General features: G+C 40.8%; 1 pseudogene; it reads right to left on the reverse strand.

Moving 5' to 3' along the window:
- Nucleotides 1-24,688: 24,688 nt before the first annotated feature.
- Nucleotides 24,689-25,671, reverse strand: LOC147722974 (RNA-binding protein 3 pseudogene; annotated as a pseudogene).
- Nucleotides 25,672-26,617: the final 946 nt, after the last annotated feature.

Genomic DNA, 26,617 nt, shown 5'->3' on the forward strand with positions numbered 1-26,617 from the left:
GTGCTAAAGCAGGCAAAGAAGATGAGGACAGTAATAATTTGACTCTTCTCTGAACAAACACGTTTTTAGATTTGATTTGAAAACAGATTCAGAAGCTATGCCTTGAAGATGGTTGGGCAAGGAATTCCAAAGAGTACTAGTCTGAAAGGCAAAAGACCTCCCACCTACTCTTACCTTGTGTATGTTAGGGACACATAGGATATTTTGACTTACTGAAGGAAGTGTTCTTAGAGGTATGTATTTGTTTATTTTCTTTTAGATATACAATGGGCCCTTTTTTATGTAAGGTTCTGTGGATTATCAATAGAACCTTAAATATATTTTGTTGCCTCACCAGTACACAGTGCAAGAATGCCAGGCCTGTTTGCATCAACTATCTTTTATGAATATTTAAGACCAGTATTTCTGCTTGTTAGATTTGGGGGTCTCTAGTTGGCATAGGTAGGTACCTGTGACAAATAGGACCCTTTCGTCTAGTCAGGGTAAGGGGCTACACTCCTAAAATAACCCATGCTCACCCCCTTGGTAGCTCGGCACAAGCAGGCAGGCTTCTCTCAGAGGCAGTGTGCAAAGCATTTGTGAACACATACAGTGATAAAGTGACAACACTACAGATGGACACCACACAGGTTGTATTATAAAAATAGTATTTTAATATAGACTTAACACAAGACCAAATGACAAAAATCCACAATACTGTACTCAAAAATAGACTTTAAAATGTTATAAAATAGCTCAGTTCTCTCAAGTTGTAAATGCAACACTTTACTCTCAATGTAGCTTGAATGAGTTGATGCTCACTTCCTTACTGTGTGGGGAGTTGATGCGTTGGTTTTTTACTGCTCTCCCCGGTACGATGCGACAAGATGGCATCTCGATGCGATACTCTTCTCTGGTGCGATGCGACAAAATGGCGTCTTGGTTGCGATGCGATAACGTTGGTGTGATGCGTGCACGCCCAACGGCCGTGTGGCGACTCGATGATCTTTGGAACCGCGACAGGCCCTGCGATGCGCTTCTCCGGTGATGCGACGGCGACCTCTGTGGCGGCGTCCCACGTATCCAGCAATGCGCCGCGCTTCAGGGATGTGATGATGACAGCAGTAGCGGTGGCTCACTTCTTCAGCGATGTGACAACAGCTGCTGCAGCGGCGACATGCTTCTCGTCGTTGCGTTGCGCTTCCAGCTCCCAGCGACACAATGTCTTTCAGAAGGCCCAGCACAACAGCAGGCACCTCAATTCCCAGAAAGGGAACTCAGGGGGGAGCTAGTTAAGGAAGTCTTGTATCCCTCAGACTTCAGGCAGGAGGCAAGCTCTGGTTGAAGCCCTTGGAGATTCTTCTTCAAGTTGATAGAAGGCACACTCAGTCCTTTTCTCCTTTTTTTGGCAATGAAGCAACCACTGCGGGCCAACCCCCAAACACACAGCACAGGGGTTGTCTCCTCCTTCAGCTTCCTAGTTCTTCTCCTCATTAAAAGTGTGTCTTGATTCCCAGAAGTGATCTAAAGTTCTTGTGTCTGGGGATGTATGACGGTACCACGTGTACTTGTACAACGCGTACCGTTACAACGCTACTTTTACCACGCAAGTCGTTACAACGACTTGCATGGAGGGGCGCTGGATAGTAAATTATTTAATTTACTATTCCAACTCCAGTCCCCGTGGACTCTAGGGAAAGGAGTTGGATAGTAAATTAAAGTATTTACTATCCTGGAGCGCCCCCCAGCGCATTTCGTTGTAACGACCTGCGTGGTAAAAGTATCGTTGTAACGGTACCGCGTTGTAAAATATGCGTGGTAACTGTTGCATACCGTGTCTGGGTCCCAATATTTATTCTCATTTTCCCTTTGTTCTCTGAAGGCAGAGAGGCCTTTACCTAGTCCAAACCAGTTCTGGTCAGTCCTGGGGCACTTTGTTTACAGGACTAATTCTCTTCCTTTGACAGTGCAGGCTAGGGACATCAGATGCACCACAGGAGTTGGAGCCAGCATTGTGGAGGGAAGGCACATTCCTATCCAGTTCCCAAGTGCAACTCCTCCCCCCCATCTGCATGCAGATCTCTCTATTCAGCTCTGTGCTGACTCACCCTGTCTCCTGGAATCCCCCAGCCCCTGTTACTCAAACTCCAGACAAGAAATACACAACCTAGCAGAGGCAGGCTTGGATAGTTAGGCAAGAAAATACCTACTTTCCAAAAGTGGTATTTTCAAACACAGAATGTTAAAACCGACTTCACTAAAAGATGTATTTTATCATTCTGCATTCAGGCATACTAAACTCGAATTTCTACCTAGTTCCCTGGGTCAGTTAGGATTATAAAATGTTATAATCTAACTGCTCATTCTGGCCTATGGGGAACAGGTAGCCTTGCAATAGTGAAAACGAAAATGGCTGCAATTTACTATTAGGACTTGCGACACTCATCAGGGCATGTCCTACCTTTTACCTACAATCCACCCTGCTCTTGGGCCTACCATAGGGGTAACTAATATGTAGAAAAGGGAAGGTTTATGTACTGGCAAGTAGGTGCACTTGCCCAGTCAGCATGGCAGTACCAGACTGCACACAGGCTCTGAAATGGCAGACCTGAGACACATTTTACCAAGCTGCTCCGCTGGGTGACACAATCAGTGCTGCAAGCCCTTCAGCAGCATTGGATTTACAAGCCCTGGGCACACGCAGTGCACTGTACTAGGGTCTATCAAGTTAACCAATCCAGCCAATCATGGAGTCACTAATCCATACATCAATTTACCATAGGGAGCACTTACACTGAGACACTGAACAGCAGTGCACAGTGCCCAAAAGCATCTAAAACCAGCAAAAACACGAGAGGCAACAGCAAAAAAAATGGAAGGGAGACCCATGCCAATGGTGCCAGGTCTAATACTGCTGCATGCTGCACCCTTTACAGAATCTTTATCAAATTTCTTGGTGTCCCCGAATATAGCATGTTAGCATAATCTAGCCTGGGTGTGATTAGGGCATGTACAATATCTTTCGGTGTAGAGACTGGAAGAAATGTTAGTGTCTTTCTTAAAGATTTTAATAGGGCAAAACACAGTGCTGCAGTCAACTGTACCTGTGGTTGAAATATTAGTTTAGTGTTCAGATTCACCCCTTGATTCCTTGCCACTGTTGTTGGAGTCAGCTAGTCCCTTAGCTCCACTGCCCATAATCTGTGTATGTTCAATTGGGATACATTCCCAAAATCTGCTCTCTGATTTGCCTGAGTTCAACTGCAGGCAACATTTACACATCCAATTTGCTACGGCTGAAAGACATCCCTGAAAATTTGCAATTGTGGTGTCATCTAGCTTTTAAAATGCTAGCATCAACTGTTGTTATCTGCATGAGAAACAATATTAAAGCCCCACGCTATCACTTCTAAAGCCAAGCCAGTGAAGCCATGTACATATTAAACAGAGTGGGTCTAAGGACCGATCTCTGTGGGACTCCACATATTATTTCCCAAAAAGTGTATGGTGGTAAAGACATCGCTTGTTGCCTATTTGTTAGAAAACTTTTTATCTACTGCCAGGCTTTTTCCGCAATGCCCACTTTTTCCAATCTTTGCATTACTATATCGGTGGGCAATGCATCAAAAGCAGCCAATAGGACAACCACAGTTTTTTTGTCCAAGTCTAAGTTACACTTGATGCATTCTGTAACCTTGAGAAGAGCTGATTAGGCACCAAATCCTGCACTGAAACTAGATTAGGATATGTGAAGAATATCTCTATTTTCTATGTACCTGATGATTTTTAACATTCACCAAAGTTTCTAAAATGTTTCCCATTGCAGGAAGTAGTAACATGAGTCTATAATTAATAAGAATTGATGGGTCTGCATTTGTCTTTTTCAGGAGTGATCAGACATTAGCCTTTTTCCGCACAGTTGGGAATTTCGCTTGATGAAGTGACAAATTAAGCAAAACATCGAACAATTTGTTAAATGAGGGTGCTCTCCAATTAATGATGTAGTAAGAGCACACTTCACTAGGGGAGCCTGACTTAAGTTTTAGTTGAGTTTATTTTGAGTCTTGAAGGGATATCTGTTCAAAGCCAGTGAGTCAAGATGCAGTGTTACCCATGGTGGAGTCATACGTTGATGTTATTTGGATGTTGTTTCTTCTTCCATTTCACCTAAAGTAGATATGTTCCACCTTTCCATGGAAAAATAAAGATAGATTATCCACCAGAGCTTGATTGTCGGATCTCGTGTTTTGCTATTTTTGGCTTTAAAATGTTTCTCAGAATCTGAAAAAGAGTTTTCTACTTCTGCAATTTGTTTGGTAAAAAAACCTCCACCTTTATCTTCTAACTATTTTTCTGAAAACATTTTAGTCCTGTTTTATAAACTAACTTATTTTCACATCTGTACTCGTATCTCCAAGATCACTCCAGTTGTTTATCTTGATAGCTTTAAATTGACACTAATGTAAATGTCATACATCAAACCGAGACTGTTATACTTACAATGAAATAAGGAAAAATCCAATGGGCCCAAGGATTTATAACTTGGGAAGTGTTTGGTCTCCCAAAATGTAGGACTCCCGCAGGCCAATTAAGTTAATGAACCCAGCGTGCCAGTGGCGGCTCCTCCACTAAGGTGGAGGAGCATCGCTGGGATAGTCTGGGAGCCTGGGTGCTTCCGTTGGCAGACAGCGAGGATGGAGAAGAGATGTGCAGCGGCAAAGAAGGTAAAGAAAAAAAATTCTTGCCTCCCCCCACCACCCACGTACAGAGGCAGCCACTACTGCAGCGTGCCTACGTTGATTTTAATGAAATTGTGGACAACAATATGTAATCTCAAAAAAACATATCATCTGATTGTCCCACATGTAAACTTCCCTTGCGTACCTTTTTCATTAATTTGGTTTCCAATTGTTTCTATCCTGTTGCAAGCTCAATTAGTATGAACATTGTGGATTTACCAGATGGTCTTCATTTTCAAGGGTACCCGAGATGTAAAACCCATCAGGCAGGAGAATACAGGTTCCACGCCAAGTCAAGCCAACATGGATATGCCATTGAAGTAAACTTGCCTCTGCTAGTCTATAAAAACAATGTTGCTAGGCACCACTACTGGAACTGTACCAGGTACTGCACCGCTCATGATTAACATGGGTTACGTTTTTCAAAACTATCCCAGAGGTGCGCCTATCAGAAACTAGATCACTACTAAACATACAAGTTGCGCCTCCCTAAAAATATCATGATGATAGTTGGTAATTCTTTTTCTCTGAAATCAGATAACAAGTAAAGAAATTGGACTATCCTGGATACTATGCCTATCGATGTTTAAAAAGCTGCATATTTGGCAGTGCTTCCTCCATACTGTGATTTTTTTGCTTATTATGGGCATTTGGATCATTTAGGTGACATGACCCGTAAACATGAAGCAACGAATTGGATAATTCCATGTGCAATATAGTTGTCACTGTCATCTTGGTTTTTTGTTTGTATAAATTTGTTAAATGTTATATTAGCATGGTATTTGCTTAAAAACATTAAGGGATGTTTTTGCTTAAAAATAAAAGAAAGTAACTAGGGAAGGATGCATTTAAAGTAAGCCTTAAAAAGAGTAAATCTGGTGCAGAACATACTAGTGTGAAAGAAAGTCTAAATAAAACATTTAATAGGTCAGAAGACTTTTAAAAAAAAGCTGAGCTGTCCAAATGGTTGGACGGCGTAGCGTTAAAAAGCTATATAGACAATGACAGTGCTCTAAGGGAACTCTGTAGTATTCTGTATATGTATTTATCCTGATGCTTTCTCCCTAGCTGCTCAGCCAGTGGGAATGTGCTGCATGGAATGTTGGAGTGGTCATGATAAATGGAATGTTTGGGTGTCTCTGAGGTGAAGTGTGACAGTTGGAGTATGGGCAGAGCACATTATCTCAACTACCTGCAATTAAGACTTAATAGTCCTACTTAACTACATTTCGGCTACTGGATATCATCATTACAAGCTCCATATTCTCATTTTCCACTTTTTGACGACTTGGATGAGGACCTGTTATTAGAGTGGGAGAACAATCTCACAAGTGCCCCACAGATAACATTATAAATAAAAATGAGTGGGAAAATAAATGCATAAGGAGTAACATGCCCTATATCTTTCTAGGACAAGTAAACCAAATATCTCAGAAAGCTCACCAAAAGAACACCATATAACAGAATCCAATGGAAGGCACTGAGAAAAAGTATAAAAATAAGTTTTTGAATGCAAATTTTATACTAAAAAAGAATTCCCTTTTTTTTAAAATTAAAAACACAGAAAGTGAACAGTACATGAGAAATTCTGTGGGCATCAGTTTTGCCAACCTGTATAGGTGTGTAAAAAGCACACACAAATACAATATTGATAACATAAACTTACACTACATGACCTCTCCTACTCAATCCATAGAATAGATTAACCACTAAATGTGTGCTGTACTAAAATAAAAACCTACTTACCCCGCAACTCAGCAGCATGCTTCCGTCAGTGAGCATATGCTTCCACCTACTAATAAGAACAATGTTAAAACTATCCGTAAAAAATTCTCATAGAGGCCAAAAATAAAACATTGGAAAGTGTCTACAAAATGTCAATAAAATCTTTAAGAAGTTTAAAAAACGTACGTATTAAAAAATGCTATCATATTATTAAACATACGAACAAAATTTGTATTTTTATATGTAATTCAATAAACAACTATGTTCAAATAATAAAAAAATATTTAACAAATAAGTGTTTTCCAAATTTTCTTTAATCAATTTATAATAATTAAAATGTATTTATAAATATGTCATAGTTAAATACATGTATTTTATAATATTGGTATCACTATGTTTAATTATTAGTTTTCATTTCTTTTTTTTTTTTTCTTTTTTTTTATTGTCCTCATCTGCCTTCCCCTCTGACGGAAGATACCAACCACCTTGCACGACATTACTGGCGTGATATGTATTATTGGTGGGAGATATATGTCGAGAAAGAAAAAACCAGTTAGGGGAGCGTTCTTTTGACTCCATCTAGGTATATTTCAACCTGCCGGACCTTGTTCAAAACTGTCCTAGCCCTTGGTCCAAAAGAGTAAAGATGGCATAATCATAGGACCCGGGAAAAAAAAAAAACCCGGATTATCTCCAGTTGGTCAGGAGATCCCAAAATGCTAACTTTCTCTTATTTACAGATCTCATTAGGTCTCTTTTGGATATCTCGTATAATGATGTAAGCCATGAACAGTGTAGAGGAGGTGTCTTCTCTACCCATTGTATGCAAATCTGTCTTCTCGCCATCAAAATTGCATAGAAGAGAAATGATTTTTCCTTGCCTGTGATATTGTCTTCTGTCCCAAAGATGACAAGTGGGAGAGTTATTGACAAGGAAGTGTTTAGTATGGAATTTAAAGTGTTTTTCACGTCTTCCCAGAATTTTGTTATATTAGGGCATTCTAGGAACATATGTATGTCACATGCGTCTGCTAAGTTACATTTATTACATTTTTTGTCTGTTTGATATTTAGAGAGTTTCCGTGGTGTTAGGTATGCCCTATGTACAGAGAAAATGTGATTTCGTACAAGCCAAGAAGGCTTTACAATATTGCGTAATATCTCAAAAGAGTTTATCCACCTCTCCTCGCATGGAGTCCCAATTTCTGTCCCCCATAACTCATCCAGGAGTTTAAACTCCCCTTCGCTTTCCTCCAACAGAAGCCAGTACCATCTAGCTACTTCTTTTCCTCCAGTTGGACGTTCTACCAATTGTTGTTCCGCTTGGCTTATTTTTCCAATGTTACTGTCTATACGGATTTCGGATCTTGCCCAACTATCCAATTGAATATATTTGAATCTGGAAAGCCCTGGGCCTACTTGCTCATGTAACTCGTCCCAAATTATAAGTTTTTTATCTTTAAATAGGTGGCCCCATTTACAGATGCCTGCTTGTTCAATTATAGTGTACAAGTTATCCTTCATGCATAGGGGTAACCCGAGAGAGTCCCATATTGGGGCATAGTTTGAATAGTAAGATAGTCCCAGTTTTTTCATGATGTTAAACCCATTTTTGGCCCATGAGTGTAGTATTTTCAATTTTATATTTTTGAAAAATGTTTGACTACCAAATTTAAACATAAAGCCGTCTGCTGCGAGATTTGTCTCCTTTAGCATGGCTCCATACATGGATGTATTAGGTAGATTAGATGGCATTTTGAGAAGCATTCTAGAATAGGACATCTGAAAGGCCCATGAATAGAACATTAGGTCCGGTAGTGCAAGGCCCCCTTTTTCTCTTCTTCTTCTGAGCTTCTTCCAAGATATTCTTGTGGTCTTGTAATTCCATATAAATGAATTGATTTCTCTTTGACATTTTTCCATCATTTTTGTGTTCATTATTATTGGGATAGTGTTAAAAATAAAGGTGAATTTTGGGAGAATACACATTTTGACTAAGTTTACCCTTCCTGTTATAGAGAGAGGCAAATGTGTCCAAGATTTCATAAGTCTTTTGCTTTCACTGTGTATTCTTTCCAAATTAGTTTGTGCAAGGGTGCCGACATCTTGAGTTATTTTGATTCCCAAATACCGCATTGAGGATGAGATGTTAATCCTGAGATCTAAATTGGGTAGGTTCCATGCCATGATCTCACTCTTACTCGAATTTATGTTGTAGCCTGAGACATGGCCAAATTCTACAGCGCGTTGTGTAACCACTGGGTATGCCTTGACTGGATCAGCTGTAAACACTAATATGTCATCTGCATATAGTGCTACCCGTCTTTCCCACTCTCCGAAACAGAAGGGTGAAATATCCGCCTCTTCCCTTAACACCTGGGCAAAAGGCTCGATGTATAAATCAAATAGGAGAGGGGAAAGCGGGCAGCCCTGCCTTGTACCTCTTGTGATATTAAATGCTTCAGTCAAGGACCCATTAACCAGCAACCTAGCTGACGGTGAGTTGTATAGCTGTTTAATCATTCTGCATAACACTTCACCACAGTTTAATTTTTTTAGGACATCATTTAGATAGAGCCAGTTAACTCTGTCAAACGCCTTGGTTGCGTCTAGAGTCAGGGTGGCCAAAGGGAGAGAAAAAGCGGTGGCAATATCTATAGCCCCTATTAGCTCACGGGTTAGCTCAGCTAATTGTCGCCCCTTAATAAATCCTTTCTGATCTTGATGGATTACAGTACCAATAACGCTAGCCAGTCTTGTGGCAATTATAGTTGTAAAGATTTTATAATCTTTGTTAAGTAACGATATTGGTCTGTATGACCCACACTCTAATGGGGATTTCCCTGGTTTGGGGATGAGAACAATTGTGGCCTCACCCCAAGATTTAGGCATAGGCTGTTCTTCCAATAGAATGCCATTAAAAAGTTCAATTAGTACTGGTATAATGGCGTTCTCAAGTGTTTTGTAGATCTCTCCCGGCAACCCATCCGGGCCTGCCGCTTTGCCTTTCTTGATTTGACTGAAAAAATTCAAGAAATGCTCTCCCTATCTCAGGACTGGTAGTTCTTGTCTCAGGCTCACCTTCTATCTTAATTTCCCTGATGTAGTTTAGGGCTTTATCAGATTTGATTTTCCAAGCCAGAATTTTTCCTGCACTTTCTCCAAATTCAAATTGGGAAGATTTACTCGCTTCCCACCTTCTATTTATTCTCTCCTGCAGTGTATGTTCTAACTCCGCTTTCAACTCAGCCATTTGTTCTTGTTCTTCAACTGTTCTTGATGGCGAGGACATTTTTGACTCTAAGGTTTTCATGTCTTTTTCTATTCTATTTATCTTGTCAAAGTATAGCTTCCGTCTATGGGAAGCTCTGTTGGTAATTTGTCCTCTTATAAACGCTTTAAATTTATTTTATTTTTTTATTTTATATGCTTGTAAAGCGCCAGACTAGACCCCCGAAGGGGTATCTCCGCGCTATAACTGCAGATGGAAAGAGAGTAAAAGAAAGTGTCCAGGGATGGGAGGACAATTAATAGCTGGGAAACAAATGGGTTTTAAGGTTTTTTCTGAACGCCATGTGATTGGTGATTGACCTCAGTTCGAACGGCAGTGAGTTCCATAAGGTAGGTCCGGTATGGGCCAGTGCACGGCCACCTTGTCTGGTTTTCTTGATTCTGGGTATTTTGAGTAGTAGCTGGTCGCTGGAACGCAAGGAGCGTCCTGGGATGTAGGGCTGAAAGATGTCTATGAAATACTTAGGGCCCATCCCCATTAGACTCTTGTGTATTGTGCACAGAGTCTTAAACTGAACTCGCTTCTTCACAGGAAGCCAGTGAAGCTGAGACAGTAAGGAGCAGGATGGTGTCCTGGGAGGAGCATTCATGACGATCCTTGCGGCAGTATTTTGTCTCCCAGATGATTGTTGGGGTGGCAGAGATTCTATTTAAATCGAAGAAGGTTATGGATTCCTTAGTTAGGAAGTTGATTTCCTCTTCTTCAAGCAGGAGTGTCCTATCAAAGGACCATGAAGGGTGTTTGATAGAGGTTTCAGCCTTAAGAGTAAACTCTAATGCCGAGTGATCTGACAGATGTGATGGAAGATATTCTATTGATTCTAGAGTATCTTTTAGACAGTAACTGAAAAAGGCATAGTCTATTCTGGATTTATGTTTAAACCTGCTGTTCCTATAGGACACCCCAATCTTTTTACCCACTTTTTCTCTCCAGAGATCAGCCAGCCCCATGTGTGCCATAATTGCTTTTAGTGTTTCCCTAGATTTAATCTAGCCAATATTTTTCGATCTTATTGATTTATCTAGTTTGGGATCGAGCACAATATTAAAATCACCCATCAAGATTATTGGCTCTTGCACTGTTAATAATTGAGTCCTTATTGCATCTAGATGTGATGGGTCGTCCGAGTTTGGACCATAGTAACCCACCAAAATTCTAGTATGACCATCAAGCGAAACTCTTATCATTAGCCATCTCCCTGTTTGGTCTTCCCTGCTCTCTAATATTTCTGCCTTTGCAGATTTTTTAAAGATGAACACTACCCCTCTTACGTTAGCGTTGTGGTCTGTGGAACAAAATTTATCGATCCATCTATGTTTTCTTAATATAATATTTGCTTCTGTTTTGAGAAGGTGTGTTTCCTGCAACACTATGACCTGCGCCGGTGAGTCTCTCAGATATTGTAGTATTCGCTCACATCTTCCTCTCACGCGCAGACCATTTACGTTCCTGGACAAAAATTTAGTGCATGTCATAGTTTGCATCTTCCCCTGACACCCTTCGTTTTTTTGTATTTATATAGAATTTTCTTAGACCTAGCATGAGAATTGCCTGTTTTAGTAAAAGTCGTAATATTGGATATTTAAGCCAACAGTTGAGGAGCACAAATGAGGATTTTTTTTTCCCCTTCTACCACCCCCCCACCCTACTCTTACCCCGGGAAACCCCCCCATGTTTACTCTGGCTTGATCTTTAGCCAGGTTAACGCCCGTCTACAGCCCATCCATGGACTACTACTGCTACCTATTATTACAGGAGTATGTTAGTCTGTGAGCAAGTAGGGATAAAAGAAGGCCTTTACCAAAAACAAAAAAAAAACAAAAAAAACAAAACAAAAAAAAAAAACAGAGAAATGAAGAAAAAAAATATTTTCCTCTTTTTCTTCTACCTCATTAAAGTGATCGTAGGCGGGAATTAAGTGGGAGTTTTAAGTGCTATTTTCATATATACATATGTATACGTGCACACCTATATACACATATATACATATATATATTTATATATTTATATACTTATATCTATATATACATGCCTTTTTTTTTCTTTTTCCCTTTTCTCCCTTTTATTTGCTTTTTATTTTTAACTTTTTCCTCCCTTTTTTTCCTGCTCTCTTCTCTCCCTTTTTCCCTTTCCTCTTTGGAAATTTATTTATTTAATTATTCATTCATTCCTACCTATCCCTGTGCATAATTTCCCGTGATTATCTACATTTATTGTGCGTTTTTTTTTTATCTTTATTTTTTCTTTTTTTTCCCTTCTCCCCTTTCCTCCCTTTTTCCCTTTCCTTCCCCTACTTCCCCCTTCTTCCCCTTTTTTTTTTTCCTTCCTCCTTCTCCCCTCTTTTTCCTTCCTTTTTTTCTTTTCTTTTTTTACCGTTTTTTTTACCGTGTCCCTATTTGAAGTCTTCTTTTTTTTTCATTTATCTGTTTTCATTTCTTATTTAAAGAACATATATATGTAGTATGATATATATATATATATATATATATATATATATATATATATATATATATATATATATATATATATATATATATATATATATTACCTACTGGCGGTCGCCAGTAGGTATATATAGTTAGGATTTTTTCTCTATGGGATTTTTGAAAATTCTATGTCTAATAACTTTGGCGTTTGTGGACGGAATTGGCTGAAATTTTCAGGAAAATGGAACATTTTGTTTCTGAGCAGCCCCTGACAATTTGGGGGGGTTTCATCAAGGGGGGCCGAGAAAAAAGGGGGGTCCCAAAACGCGTTTTTCCCATGTTAATTTCCATAGGGCGGTTGGCCTCACTTTTAGCTCGAACGGCTGAATGGATTTGCACGAAACTTGGCAAAATTGTAGGGACTGTTAGCCCGATGTGCCTTTGCTAGGTCTCAATATATGTGCTCCAGTGGATTTTGAGTAATTTAGGTTCAAAAAAAGATATATATCTGGGCGGAGCCTAACCACACATCTGATCTGATTGGCTGTCAGCACTTCATCCAAGAAGTGTTGGCAGCCATCTTGGGACCAATATACATGATAGCACCTCATTAAAAAGCATTGTAGTTAATAGAGGGTTTTAGGACTTTAGTTACATTATAAATCATTTGTTGATGGTACCATACTCGTTTTAGGAATTGTGGTGGGTTCTAAGGTGATTTTACCATGTGAAAAAACCTTCTGCTGTGATATCATGAATATTGTTTGAAAGAAAACTAATATCTCATGATTTTCCCACAGTGGTTTGGAAGGGGATCTATAAGCTAAACTGAAAGCATATTTCCTGTAAATTCACATTATCTTTCTCAGTCATGTGAAAATGAAGTCTGACATTCTCAGTAAAACATGTACATCCAACAAGGACAGAGACTGTCAGTTGATTCCTTTGTGTTCTACTGCAGCCTCCTAGAGTGTTCTAAAGAACAACTAGAGCGCTAACAGTCCTACTTATTACAAAGGTATGGCACACCTGAAGCCATCTTGATTGGAATAAAGTGGTAACTCTTAAAACATTTAATTTAAAAAGAAACAACATGAGGGGGTATATTTTGCCATAGAAAGTATGATTAGTGCTGCAGAATGAAAAATTAGGGCACATTTTGAGTGACTTCTCAAATCCTTTTCTATTTCATTAAAACATTCTGACATGCAGTCTCCCAAAATGGCCACCAGAGACAAAAGAGCCCAAATGTAGCCCAAATATCACCCAGATGTAGCCCAAGTATAGCCCAATGACAGAATGTCCCAGAGTGTTCTAAAGAACAACTAGAGCGCTAACAGTCCTACTTATTACAAAGGTATGGCACACCTGAAGCCATCTTGATTGGAATAAAGTGGTAACTCTTAAAACATTTAATTTAAAAAGGAACAAAATGAGGGGGTATATTTTGCCATATGAATTATGATTAGTGCTGCAGAAAGAAAAATTAGGGCACATTTTGAGTGACTTCTCAAACCCTCTTCAATTTCATTAAAAAATTCTGACATACAGTCTCCCAAGATGGCCACCAGAGACAAAAGAGCCTAAATGTAGCCCAAATATCACCCAGATGTACCCCAAGTATAGCCCAATGACAGAATGTCCCAGAGTGTTCTAAAGAACAACTAGAGCGCTAACAGTCTTACTTATGACAAAAGTATGGCACACCAGAAGCCATCTTGATTGGAATGAAGTGGTAAGTCTGAAAACACTCAATTTAAAAAGGAACAACATGAGGGGGTTAATTTTGCCATAGAAAGTATGATTAGTGCTTCAGAAAGAAAAATTAGGGATCATTTTGAGTGACTTCTCAAATCCTCTTCTATTTCATTAAAAAAAATCTGACATGCAGACTGAAACATGCACTTTGAATACCAGCAGCAGACGTCCCTGGTGAGCAGTAGCTTTACTACAGTGATCTAATGTGCAACTAGAGTGCTAACATTCAGAATTTATGGCAAATGTGTGACACATCTGAATGCCTTCTTGATGGAACCAAAGTAAACAAGCATTGAAAATGCAATAGATCTCGCCCTCGTTTAAGTTAAAGCCATTCTGTTTGTAATGAGGTGGCTTTTTAGCTTTGCTTTTATTAGTGTTTTTTCAACTTTCATGTAAATAACATGCATCTGTATGCATATAAGTATATGTATGCATGCATTTATGTTTGTATTTATATAGATATACAGATGATATATGTTTATATATGTATGTATATATATATATTCACTGAAAAAACCATAGTCTATAGACCATATATAGTTAGGAATTAGCATTTACAAAACCTTGAAAATTCACTGAAAAAACCATAGGTTATAGACCATATATAGTTAGGAATTCGCATTTACAAAACCTTATTTTACTCACACAAAACCATTGAAATTCCATATATAGTTAGTTGCACTAACTATATATCGCGCACCCGCAATCCACTGCTGATGATGTCACATATTACATCATTCATGACATGGTCAGTAACATCACTGATGACATCACTGATGACATCTCAAATGACATCACTGATGACATCACTGATGACAACATCCAGTGACTGTATGTTTCTGTAAAGTTAAAATATGTCTTACATATTGAAGAATGAGTGGATGTATAAGTGTCTGGATGAAGGATTTAGTAGGTGCATGACTGACTGTATGAGTGAGTGATTAAATGTGTCTCACTGAGTGCATGGGTTAGTGACTAAACTGTCTTAATTTGTGCATCATTATGTCTGTTGTTCTGTAAACTGTTGCATGTGTTGATAAGTAGCTATATGAGTAACTATATGGTTATTGATTGGTTGCCCAAGTATTTGTATGGGAGACTGAGTGTGTGTGTGGGTGGCTGGCAGGTGTATGACTCTGTGCATAGATGTGTGAGCAGTTGATTCACTAGATGTATGGTTTCAAAAGTGCATGTGGAAACAGCTGTATGGGCGGTTGACTGTGTGCATGAGTGTATTGGTGAGTGAATGGATATCTCAGTGCTACATGTCAAAGTAAGTACATATGTAAAACACAGTACATGTGAGAGTTGACATATATAAATAACTGTGCATAAGAGCCAGTGAATGTGTGAGTGGCTGTATGGATCATTGTGAACTTGTATCAGGGATTGTATAAGAGAGTAAATATGTGTTAGTATATGTTTGAATAAGTAAAGTGTGTATAACTGTATAGTTGAGGAAATGGAGGTGTGATTGATTCTTTGCATGACTGACTAGGTGTGTGAGTAACTCCATGGATGAGTGACAGTCTGTGAGTGTCTGTTTACACTGATTGTATCTAAGGTTATATTAGAGTCTGAAGAGGTTCATCGTATTATCACATGAATGATATCATCAGTGATGTGATCAGTAATGTCAAATGAGATGTCATCAGTGATGTCATCAGTGATGTCATTTGAGATGTCATCAGTGATGTCATTTGAGATGTCATCAGTGATGTCATCAGTGATGTCACTGACCATGTCATGAATGATGCAATATGTGACATCATCAGCAGTGGATTGCGGGTGCGCGATATATAGTTAGTGCAACTAACTATATATGGAATTTCAATGGTTTTGTGTGAGTAAAATAAGGTTTTGTAAATGCGAATTCCTAACTATATATGGTCTATAACCTATAGTTTTTTCAGTGAATATATATATATATATATATATATATATATATATATATATATATATATATATTATATATATATAGCAATACACACCCCTATCAATTAAAAAACATGTATGCAAATTATGAAATGTAAAAAAAATTGGTTAATTTAAATTTAATTCTTCTTAAAAATAAATATGCATCCTTAACCTCGTATCCCTCAAATTCTGTTTTTTTTTTTTTTTTACAAATTATCTATTAAAAATAATGAAGTACTTTACTATTAGGTTCAAGACTATTTTTAAAAACATTCCTGATTTTGTCTTTAATACCATCCTACAGAATATGTTACATCATTATGTCACATATTAGTCTTCGGTCAGAACACAATGTGGTTCTGCAGGTATATCATTTTATCTTACCATATGTTGGTCTGTTTTTGTGGTTGAGCTTGCAGGATTATTGGCAACAGAAGTGTGGCGCAGCAGCCAGAGCAGCTGACTCCAGAGCGTGGGGCTCACGGTTTGATTCACGGAGTTGGTGGCAGCTCCGCGTAGCACCATGTGACTCTGAGCAGTAGCTCACTTAGTCTCCCTGACGGCCCCCAGCACCTTGAGACCCTAGGGGTGATTACTTCATGCTTAACAAATGCCGGATTTAATAAGTCCCACGGCTCTAGAGTAAGACGTCCCTGCATTACTGCTCTGATGTATGTCTTTAAGAACAGTGCATGTTTCATATTAGATTAAATACTGAGCATTAACAAACTGAAACGTGTGAGTGAACTTTCCAGTGTTGGACTTATAGTTGATCACTGTGGTATATGAATGCCCAAGGTAAATGTGAGGTAGCAGGGTGCATCAGAATCTTGTCGGTGTCAAAGTGAGACCAAGGTCTGCCAGGCATCAGGGGGTCATTCTTATCAACATAGTCCTGATGGTCAATATCTGCCGGGATGCCAGGTCCATATCTGTCTATTGGCCCACAATATCTAAGAAGCTAGACACTACATTCATCCACTGCTCTACCAATGAGGGCTTTCAAAGCCCTCTCCGCCCCTCTTCCCACAGGACCTCACCCTCAGCTCTTGCCTAGCTCTCAGCCTCTGTTCTCCACTCGCTGTGCTGTGGACAGTTCAGGGATTTCCAGGGAGGTGCAATGACTCTGCAGGCTACTTTCAAGGCGAGGTCCATAAATCTATTACCCACTTTTTTCTCTAGCTGTCTTTGATATAAGCTTAGGAGGCACGTCTCTTACCTAAATTACTGATGGCCATCACCATCTGTGTCTGGGCAATCCCATACCATATGCAAAATGTCTGCATTTACAAATGTGCAGCAATGGAGATCCATGGTGTGTAGCGGCAACATTTAGTCTTTGGTGTTGTACTCTTTCCCATACTCTATCAGGGTGTGGCTTTTGTGCCGCAATAATACTCCTACTGCTCCTTGGCATCCAATATGTCCTTGTTCCCCCTCTCATGGCCTCCCTAACACTGTTCCCCTGCCTTCCCTCCTCCCCCCGAATTCCTTTCATCCCAGGTTCCTGCAATTTCCCCATATTCATGGCATATAATGTCACCTGCACACAAGATCTGTTCTCTTACACATGGTCTCAGCACTCCACATGGTTTATTTCCTGCATTCACCCATGTGTCTCCACATGTGCCAAGAACTGTGACCTCTCACAAGATCTCAGCACCTCACGTGCCTTGGCATCCATCTTTGTAGGGCAGCTCTAAACACCGCGCCCCACGAACTGCACCCGCTTTGATTTGTCTCTTCTCCTGGAGAAGCCCTGTTCCAGAGAGCTCTCAATTGAAGCTCCTGCTCTCCGTGACCCAAACTCCAGAATTTACCACCCTTCCCTGAATAAAACGCATTACCTGGATTCCTTGTCATGAAGCGCCGAGCCACTTCTGCACAAAAGAACAGAAAACCAAGCAAGATTATTTCTCCTGAGAGCGCATAAGGTGGCGCCGCCAGTAAAATTCGAAGTGCTTCCAAAAACCCATGCCATAGATATTGTGACAAGCGCTCAAAAAAACACAGCCATAGATATTGCGATCATCGCTTCCATGGAAATATTTGATAAGTGCTTCTTAAAGAACCAAGACTTTTTAATGGGAACCAAAGATTTTTCAAAGTCTTTTTAATGCAGGTGGAATTAATGACAGTTTTGCTCATAGGTTTTTTTGCCTAATCAAGAGGATTGCACCAGATTTACCATTTTAGTGCATGAATGTCGTCAGTGACATCAGGTGTGCAAGCGTTGTATTTATAAGAGAAAGTATATACACAAATGAATTGTATTTATTCTAATGCTAGGCCTAACACTGTGTACTTATCTTTACAGTGCCAACAGATAGAACATGTTCTTAGAAACGAGGGACTGGAAAAAAGGTGTTCCACGTTCTTCACCTGGAACCAGAAGAAATGCCTGGAAGGGACACAGCAGTATTTTTCTTTCTCATCCAGTCCCATTTCCCTGGGGATCAATTGACAGCCTAGAACACTTAATTGAAAGGCTGAGAATTATCCTCAAAGGGTGTGGGTGGTCCATCATCACTGTAGTGGAATTGCCAGTGGTTTCAGGTGAGTAGCTTGTAGCAGAAAGAAAAGCCACAACATCTAATGTTCAGTTTGGGCAATGTAGAGCCCCAAGATCTCCTAAATGTACGCGAGTTGGCTGAAGCCGTTGCTGATGAACCCCCAAGAGTTGAGGATTTAACGGGGGTGTTAAACAGCTTACAAATCATAGTGCAGCAGTTTCAAGAGGAGAACGCAAAGTTAAAAGGGGAATTACAAATATTTAAACCTCGGTTCACACTGTGGGGGGGTAACACCTAAGTTCTCTCTTTCTTCCTTCTAAATTTGGTGCTACTCCTCACAATGCATCACACTTAGGTCTGGGCATGAAATTCAGGACCACTTGCAGAGTTTGTGAAATTCGTGAACTCTGCACTCAACAACAGAGCTGAATTTTTGGCTTCCTGATGTGCGCGCTGGAAGTGCAACGAGACAGTGGTTGAGAAAGGGGGCGGGCCTGTGATTACATCTCAGCAATACGGCTGTGGGGGACTTACTTGTTGCAGCAATAGGGGTTCTTGGCCCCCAATGTTCCTCAGTAGCCTAGGGACTTCATCCCCCACCCAGTAGTGGGCCAGGAGGCCCCTGTGCAGAGTGATTGAGAATAGGGGCAGGGCCTCTGACCACATCTCAGCAACCCGGCTGTGGGGGACTTAATGGTACCAACAATAGGGGTTCTTGGCCCCCAATCATCCTCAGCAGCCAAAGGGACATCATTTGGGGTGGAACTCTTCAGAATTGAGCTGTTTTTCTGCAACTCTGCAGAATTCTGCAGAGTGAAACTTTGCAAACTCTGCCCAGGCCTAATCACAAACTAACACTTTGGGTATCCAAACCCTAAATGTTAAAATGACCACTTCAGTGCCAGTTCCGCTAGCAGCACCAGAGTGATTCTACTCAGTCAGTACAAAATATGAGGTCTTCAAGAGTCAGTCAGTTGCAGTTTTTATGTAGACCAACTGCTTCCACAATGATGCCACCAAACTGGCGTCTGTGATTTCCTATCTAGGAGGTAATGCAGCTAATTGGTCCATCCCCTTGATTGACACTAATGGCCCGATTTTATACGATTTTAACTTGTTTAGAGAAAGTATGATAAAGTTATTTGCCCGGCACGTATTAGTCCAGGAAATTGAAAACGAGCTGCTGAATCTCAAACAAGGATCAACAGATCTCTTTTCAAACATCACCTTGTTTAATTGGCTAGTCGCTGAAACACGATGAGCGTAAGAAAAAAGAACCTCTCTCTTTTATAGAGGCTTAAAATATGAGCTTAACGACTCCCTGTCTTACATTGTTGATCTGCCGGAACAAATATTGTAGTTCAATGACTAGGTGGTAAAATCAGATCACTGTTAAGGTGAGCGACAGGGGGAAAAACACTGGGGGGAGAAGAGAAGTAATCTTGAGAGCAGAGAAAAAGGATATTGACACCAAGGGACAAGATGCAAAACCCATGCAAATAGGTGGGATGTGTAGTCTTCTAATCACTGATAAAAAAGAACTGTGAAGGAAGTTCATATTATCCCTGTCCTGCGGCAAAGCTGGGCTTTTTGCCAGAGAATGTTTGGCCAAACTCAAAGTTAGAAAAGGGGTTGATAGTGTTCAGAAAGAAGATGCTGATCAGGGTAACTAGACTGCTCAACATATGTTGAGGTAGATTTTCAGAGTGAAAAATCCCTAAAGGCCTCACAAAACCTGGACAATACTGTTTGCAGAATACCGCACCACTTTCCCATCACTGGCACCCTCTTCATATCTCCCCATATAGTCGCTCTGCTATTCAAATCAGAAGCTACAGGCATTTTATTTAACCTTTCCTTAGTGGAATATTTGGGTATAATAAAAATCTACAAGAAGGAACCTTAATCAGTTCAAGCAGTGAATGGTTCTGAACTATCATCTCACGTATTCAGATTTCAGACTGCACCTTTGACAGTGGTCTGTTTGAATGTTCATAATGAACATGTAACTTTCAATCTTATTAACACTCCTACTTTCAGGGCTATCTTTGGGGTTCCTTGGTTAGAATACCATAGCTCCAAGATTGATGGGTTCTTATGGCAGTTACTCTAGACTCTAACACCTGCTTTTTATCATGTTATCAGGATACCCCAGAGCTAGTGCTCAAATACACCAGTAAGATCTTCTACCTGATGTACACCTGAATTATTCAGATGTTTTTGATACTAAACAATCAACCCAGTTACCTCCTCATTGAGAATTCAATTTCAGGATAGATTTAATTCCCGGGGCTTTGCTTCCCTACAGTCGAATATACACTCTCACTGATCCAAAAATATACTACCTGAGGACATACTAGGACAAATTGTTGGAGTGGGGAATTACGGGTCTGTATCAATTACCGGGCTGTCAACACAGACACCATCAGGAACCGATACTCTCTTCCCCTAATACTGGTCCTTTTGGACCAGGTTAGAAACTCCTCCATTTACAATCAATGAAACCTGCGGGGGTCTACCACCACATTCACGCCCATGAGGGCAACAAATTGAAGACTGCTTTTCAGACTCAGTTCAGACTGCTTGAGTATAAAGTCATGGCATTTGGTTTGGGGGTCGTCCAGTATTATATTGATGAAGTCTTAGGAGAGTTCTTGAATGTATGTGCTATTGTCTTTGTAGATGTCATATTGATCTATTCTAAGAAAGAGGAGGGTAATGTACAACATGTCCTAGCAGTCCTGCAATGCCTGCAAGACAACCATTTATTTGCTAAACTGGAATAATTTACCTTCCATGTGCTCTCATTGGAAACTTGGGGCATCATCTTTCCCCTAAAGGAATAACTATGGACCCCAAAAAGGTTAAAGCAATTCTCAAATGACTGTCTCCAGTAAAGATAAAAGAGGTGCAATGTCAGTTATAATTTATCAACTTCTACCATAAATTAATTACACACTTTTCAGATGTAATGCCACCCATTGACTGCTCAGAAAAGGAACAGTCTTTCAGTAGTCTGAAGAATCTGAGCCAACCTTTATTACATTGAAGCAGAAATTCACTACAGCACCCATTCTTTCCCACCCAGACCAGCCCTTTTATCTGGAGGCAGATGTCTCCCAGATGGTGGTTGGGAACTATTGTCACAGCAGGACATTTACACTGGATATTTACAAGTCAAGTCAAGTCAATAAAGCTTTATTTTGGCAGTTTTCAACCATAAAAACAGAGTACAAACACAATGTAAAATCTAAAATGTTGAACTGTTGATCCAAAGGATTATATAAAGCTTAACATGAGACCAGATTAAAAGTATGAGTAAAATCGAGATACAAATATAATATATTGCAAAGTATTAAAATTAGAATAAAAAAATAGGGAGGGTGGCGAGCACCAGATGACAAAATTATTTAATAGTAAGAGATACTTATCATTCCTAAGGGTTCACCTAGCTTGGGAGACTTTCTATAGCCTTAATCCTAGCTCTGCGAGTGCACCACATTGAAAACAAAAACCTTGAGGTGGCAAACGCTATCAATGGAGTGGAATCATATTTCAATATCCTGTAAACTACTGTGTAGTTCCTGAAACCCAAATTATTACATAATTGCCGAATCCACCTTACTCTGGCTTTTTTATAAAGGGGGCAGAATAACACAACATGGAGATCCGACTCTTCCTTTTCAGTACAACCTGGGAAACCCTGAGGAGTAGTAGATGTACCTCTCCATTTATTTGTTAGAGCCCTTAATGGAAGTGTTCCATGCCTGAATTGTATGTAAAGTTTCTTTGCCATAGGGGGCTGGATGTTGTCCAGAATCCGTTCAAATTTATAAGTGTGTTTTACCTCCAGAAAACTATAAGTTAAGGCACACAGTCGAATGTTCTCTAATAAACATCCCAAATTGTGTTCCTTTAGTGCCAGGGAGAGTGATTTCTTGGAAATGAGAGGACATGAATCCTCCAGAGAGTTCCAAAGATTAGGTCTCCCGATTTTAATACAAAGATGTCTAATGTGCTGGAGCCACAGTAATTTCCCCGCACCCAAGATAGACAGGACGTTCTTTAGTTCCTCCCTGTAGGAAGCCAGTTCGGGGGTGCTCCAGAGTCGTCGCCAAAAGAGGAGAGGGCGATTGGCAATTATATCCTTTATGGGATCCACTCCCAGATCTAACCTCAGGGGGATAAGTGGTGTGCCCTTCGGGAGCCCAAAAAGACATTTAAAGAAATTGTTCAGTCAGAACCAGTGAATTCTCAATGCGGTGGACCCACAGTTCGACCCCATAAAGGGCTCCCCCTTGGCTTGGGTCTTATAAATTTCCACCGGGGGGGCCAACCATTTTCAAACTGCACTTGTTATGGATCTTAAGAATACCACTGGAGGATTGTATCAATTTAAGGTTTGCTTTTGTTATTTGCGGCCCCCAATCCATTTGATCATTGATACTCACCCCCAGGTATTCAAAAGTAGGTGTTCTCTCCAAATCTATCCCACTCATTTGCGGACAAGTACAATTGAGAGTCTTTGCATGAAAGACCATATATTTGGTCTTAGCGAGATTAATCTCAAGATTTCTATTTTGGCAAAATTTACAAAACTCTATCAAGGTCTTTTACAATCCCATAGGGGTCTTGGATAATAAAAGTGTGTCATTAGCAAACATAAGTGCAGGGATCTTGCGGTTCGACAGCCGGGGGGAGTCCAAATCTTTTGTGACCAGTAAATCAGCAATCAAGCCATTAAGGAAGAGAGAAAAGAGTGTTGGCGCCAGGACACAGCCCTGCCTGACCCCCTTCTCCACTGGGAAGGGGGCTGTTAATTCCCCTCTTTTCCCAAAGCGTACCCTTGCAAATGTTTCTTTGTGCACGCGTTCTATCTGGTCACATACATAAGATGGCACACCCATGGCTCTCATTATGGCCCAGAGCTAATCACGCCGGACCATATCGAACGCAGATCTTAGATCGACAAAAGTAAGGTACAAACTACCCCCTTCCATAGTGACAGTCTTTCAGTAAACCATTTGCAGTCTGAATACCCTCAGCTGATACAAATGTAATTAGTAGGAATCATGCACAGCCCTGACAGGACATTGTGGCTTATAGAAAACCTTGTACAGTTGTAAATGACGATTCTGGTAGCAAAATACATCCAGAGACGTGCAGGGATAAATACAGGCTTACCCAGTATGTGAAAAACCAAAGGAAATGATGTACAGAGCATTGACAATACAAGCACTCACCCCCAGTCAACTGATCTGGGTTTAATCCATCACCGTTCTTTGACCATGGCCATATGCAAATCAGTCTGACCCTGTGCCTCATGGGAACAGTCCAGCCCGAGCTGCCAAGCCAGAACGGTGATGGATTAAACCCAGATCAGTTGACTGGGGGTGAGTGCTTGTATTGTCAACGCTCCGTCCATCATTTCCTTTGTTTTTTCTTTGTTCGCCATAAGTTGGCAGGGTATGCTCAGACGTAAGTCCCTTGCTCACTTTGCCACTGGATTCAAGCAAGCCGGGCTGAAGAAGGCTGAAATGCCAGAAACCAGTCCTCGGTAGCTTGTTTCTCATCTTAGGCACCTCCCCCTCCGCCTGGGATGACTCTTGGTGGCCAGAGGCCCTTGGAAAAGCACCCATCCCGACGGACCACGCACGGAACCTGGGCGTCATCCTGGACTCCTCACTCTCGATGACCAGACAAGTCAACGCCGTTTCATCATCTTGCTACAACATCCTTTGCATGCTCAAAAAAACATTTCGCTGGATCCCCACCGAAACTAGAAAAACGGTCACCCACGCACTGGTCACGAGCCGCCTGGACTACGGAAACACCCTATACGCCGGTACCACTGCAAAACTCCAGAAAAAACTCCAACGCATCCAGACGCTTCAGCCAGGCTCATACTAGACATCCCGCGTAAAGATCACATCTCTGGTCACCTGAAAAACCTCCACTGGCTCCCTGTAAATAAGAGGATTACTTTCCGCCTCCTAACCCACGCACACAAAGCACTTTACGAACTTGGACCCGAATGCCTCAACACACGACTGTCCTTCTACACCCCCTCCCGTCAGCTACGATCCTCCAACCAAGCCCTTGCCACTGTACCTCGCATCAACAAAACCACCATGGGAGGTAGATCCTTCTCCTACCTGGCAGCTAAAACCTGGAACTCACTTCCCACTCACCTTCGCCTTACTCAGAACCACCTAGCATTCAGAAAGCAACTTAAAACTTGGATATTCGACAAGTAATTCCCCACCCTGCCTCAAGCGCCTCAACACAGTCATGGCCGGAATTGACGGTAAGCTCCACTTTTTTTTTTTTTTTTGTAATCCAGACCGTCTCTAATAGGGCTTCATGAAGCCAAAATCAATTGGATACACAATATTCCTAACCACTTCGAACACTAAATATGCATCTCTTCCAGTAAAAAAAGGACATTAAGAACCTTTCACGGAAAGCTTCAAGAATCAGAGGCGTTACTTTACAGTAAAAGAAGGTCTTTCGGCTGCTCCAGGGCGGTACCCCACGTCCGTGGGTGTACCCCGCTAGTCTAAGGAATGTTTACACGTGAAGTCATTAATGCACTTTTCAGAAGATTCCACAGCTCGTTTAGTTTCCGCTCTCAAGTAAACGTTGCATTTCTGAAGAATGGACCAGCTCATGAAGGGCACGGACCAAAACAACTCAAGATTCAATGCTGGGCATCGGACTGGTCGACAAGTGCAGGATGGAGGTGCAGTAAACCAATCAGCGAAGCTCCAAAAACTACAGCCATTGAACGAGGTCGAGGCGATGTGATGCCTGAAATTTAGTTATCATAATAGGATCCTCCGGACTGGTCGTATCCGCTGCTCCTGCTGCCACCGCCGCCACCTCCATAGTAGTCTCGGGAGCCGCCTCCATATCTGCCGCTCCTGCCATAGCTGTCTCCGCCTCCTCGAGATCCTCCTCGGTATCCTCCATCGGATCCTCCGCGGTATCCTCCACCGCCACCGCGGCCTCCACTGGAGGAATTGCCGGCCAGGTCCACGCAGATATGCCTTCCGTCCAGGTTCTCTCCATTCATGCCATGCAGCGCGTCCTTGGCGTCATCGGGATTCCTGAAAGTGACGAAGCCGAAGCCTCGGGATCTGCCGGTCTCTCGGTCCTTCACCACGACGCAATCACTAATTTCGCCGTACTTGCAGAATACCCCCTCCATGGACTGCTCATTGGTGTCGAAGCTCAGGCCTCCGACGAACAGCTTCCCTTCATCAGAAGACATGGTTGATTCGGATTCAGAACACGGAAGCCAAGTCAAGCTGCGGACTGTCAGGAAAAGAAGGGGTAAGCTCCACTTTTCACTGTTACCTTTGGACTTGTTTGTTAACATTTGCACTGGACTCATGCATGTTTTAATCTCTCTAACAAGCAATAGCATACCAATGTGCAATGCATATGTGTGTAATGTTAACATTGAAGACATTTCAAGAAACACACTTATAGGAATACATTGTATTTCATAATGTGGTGCAAGCCACCTTCAAAACAATGGACACTTAAACAAAAAGGATATCAATCAAAAAGTCACCATACAGGTGTGTTTAAATATATTTCTCGAAATTGTCAAATTAAAAACATATGCATTACACAGAATTGGGTTAAGTGCACTGTAACATGATGAAGACACTGCACTAGAAAAGGTGTAAGGTTTTCCTTATAAATGACCTGTAAAATCAATGTCGGTACCAAATTTGAATCATTTGACATATTCATCCATGTATCATTTCCCCTTGTGTAGTGCAAGACCTGTATTGTAAAAAATTAAATAGTCACATTATGTGTATGGTGTAACACATATGTGTTTATTCTTATCAGTAATCAAGGTGAACTAAGCACAGCCATGGTATCACTTTGAAAAATAATTTCAAACATCTATTTGTTGGTGCAGGTGTCCATTATTATCATGTTGAATGGCTGCATCTAAATGGAAATGACCATCACATACTATTTTATGGTTTAAATCTTTTTATTATCATTTCAAACATGATAAATGGGGAACAGGACCTCCTGCTCCTTCAGGATAGTGCAATACAGACTCCTCAAGCCAACGGAGATGATCTTACTAAGTAATTGCTAGGAGCGGGTCAACAGTGAATAATCCACATGGAACACATGGGAAATCGAACAACAAACCCCCTCCACACCCGCCCTTCTCACATGTCCACAAATGATAATGATAGAAATAAGAAAGAAAATAGAGCCAGCGTAGTATAG

This window comes from Lissotriton vulgaris, chromosome 4_1 (assembly GCF_964263255.1).
Source record: "Lissotriton vulgaris chromosome 4_1, aLisVul1.2, whole genome shotgun sequence".
Lineage (NCBI taxonomy): Eukaryota > Metazoa > Chordata > Amphibia > Caudata > Salamandridae > Lissotriton > Lissotriton vulgaris.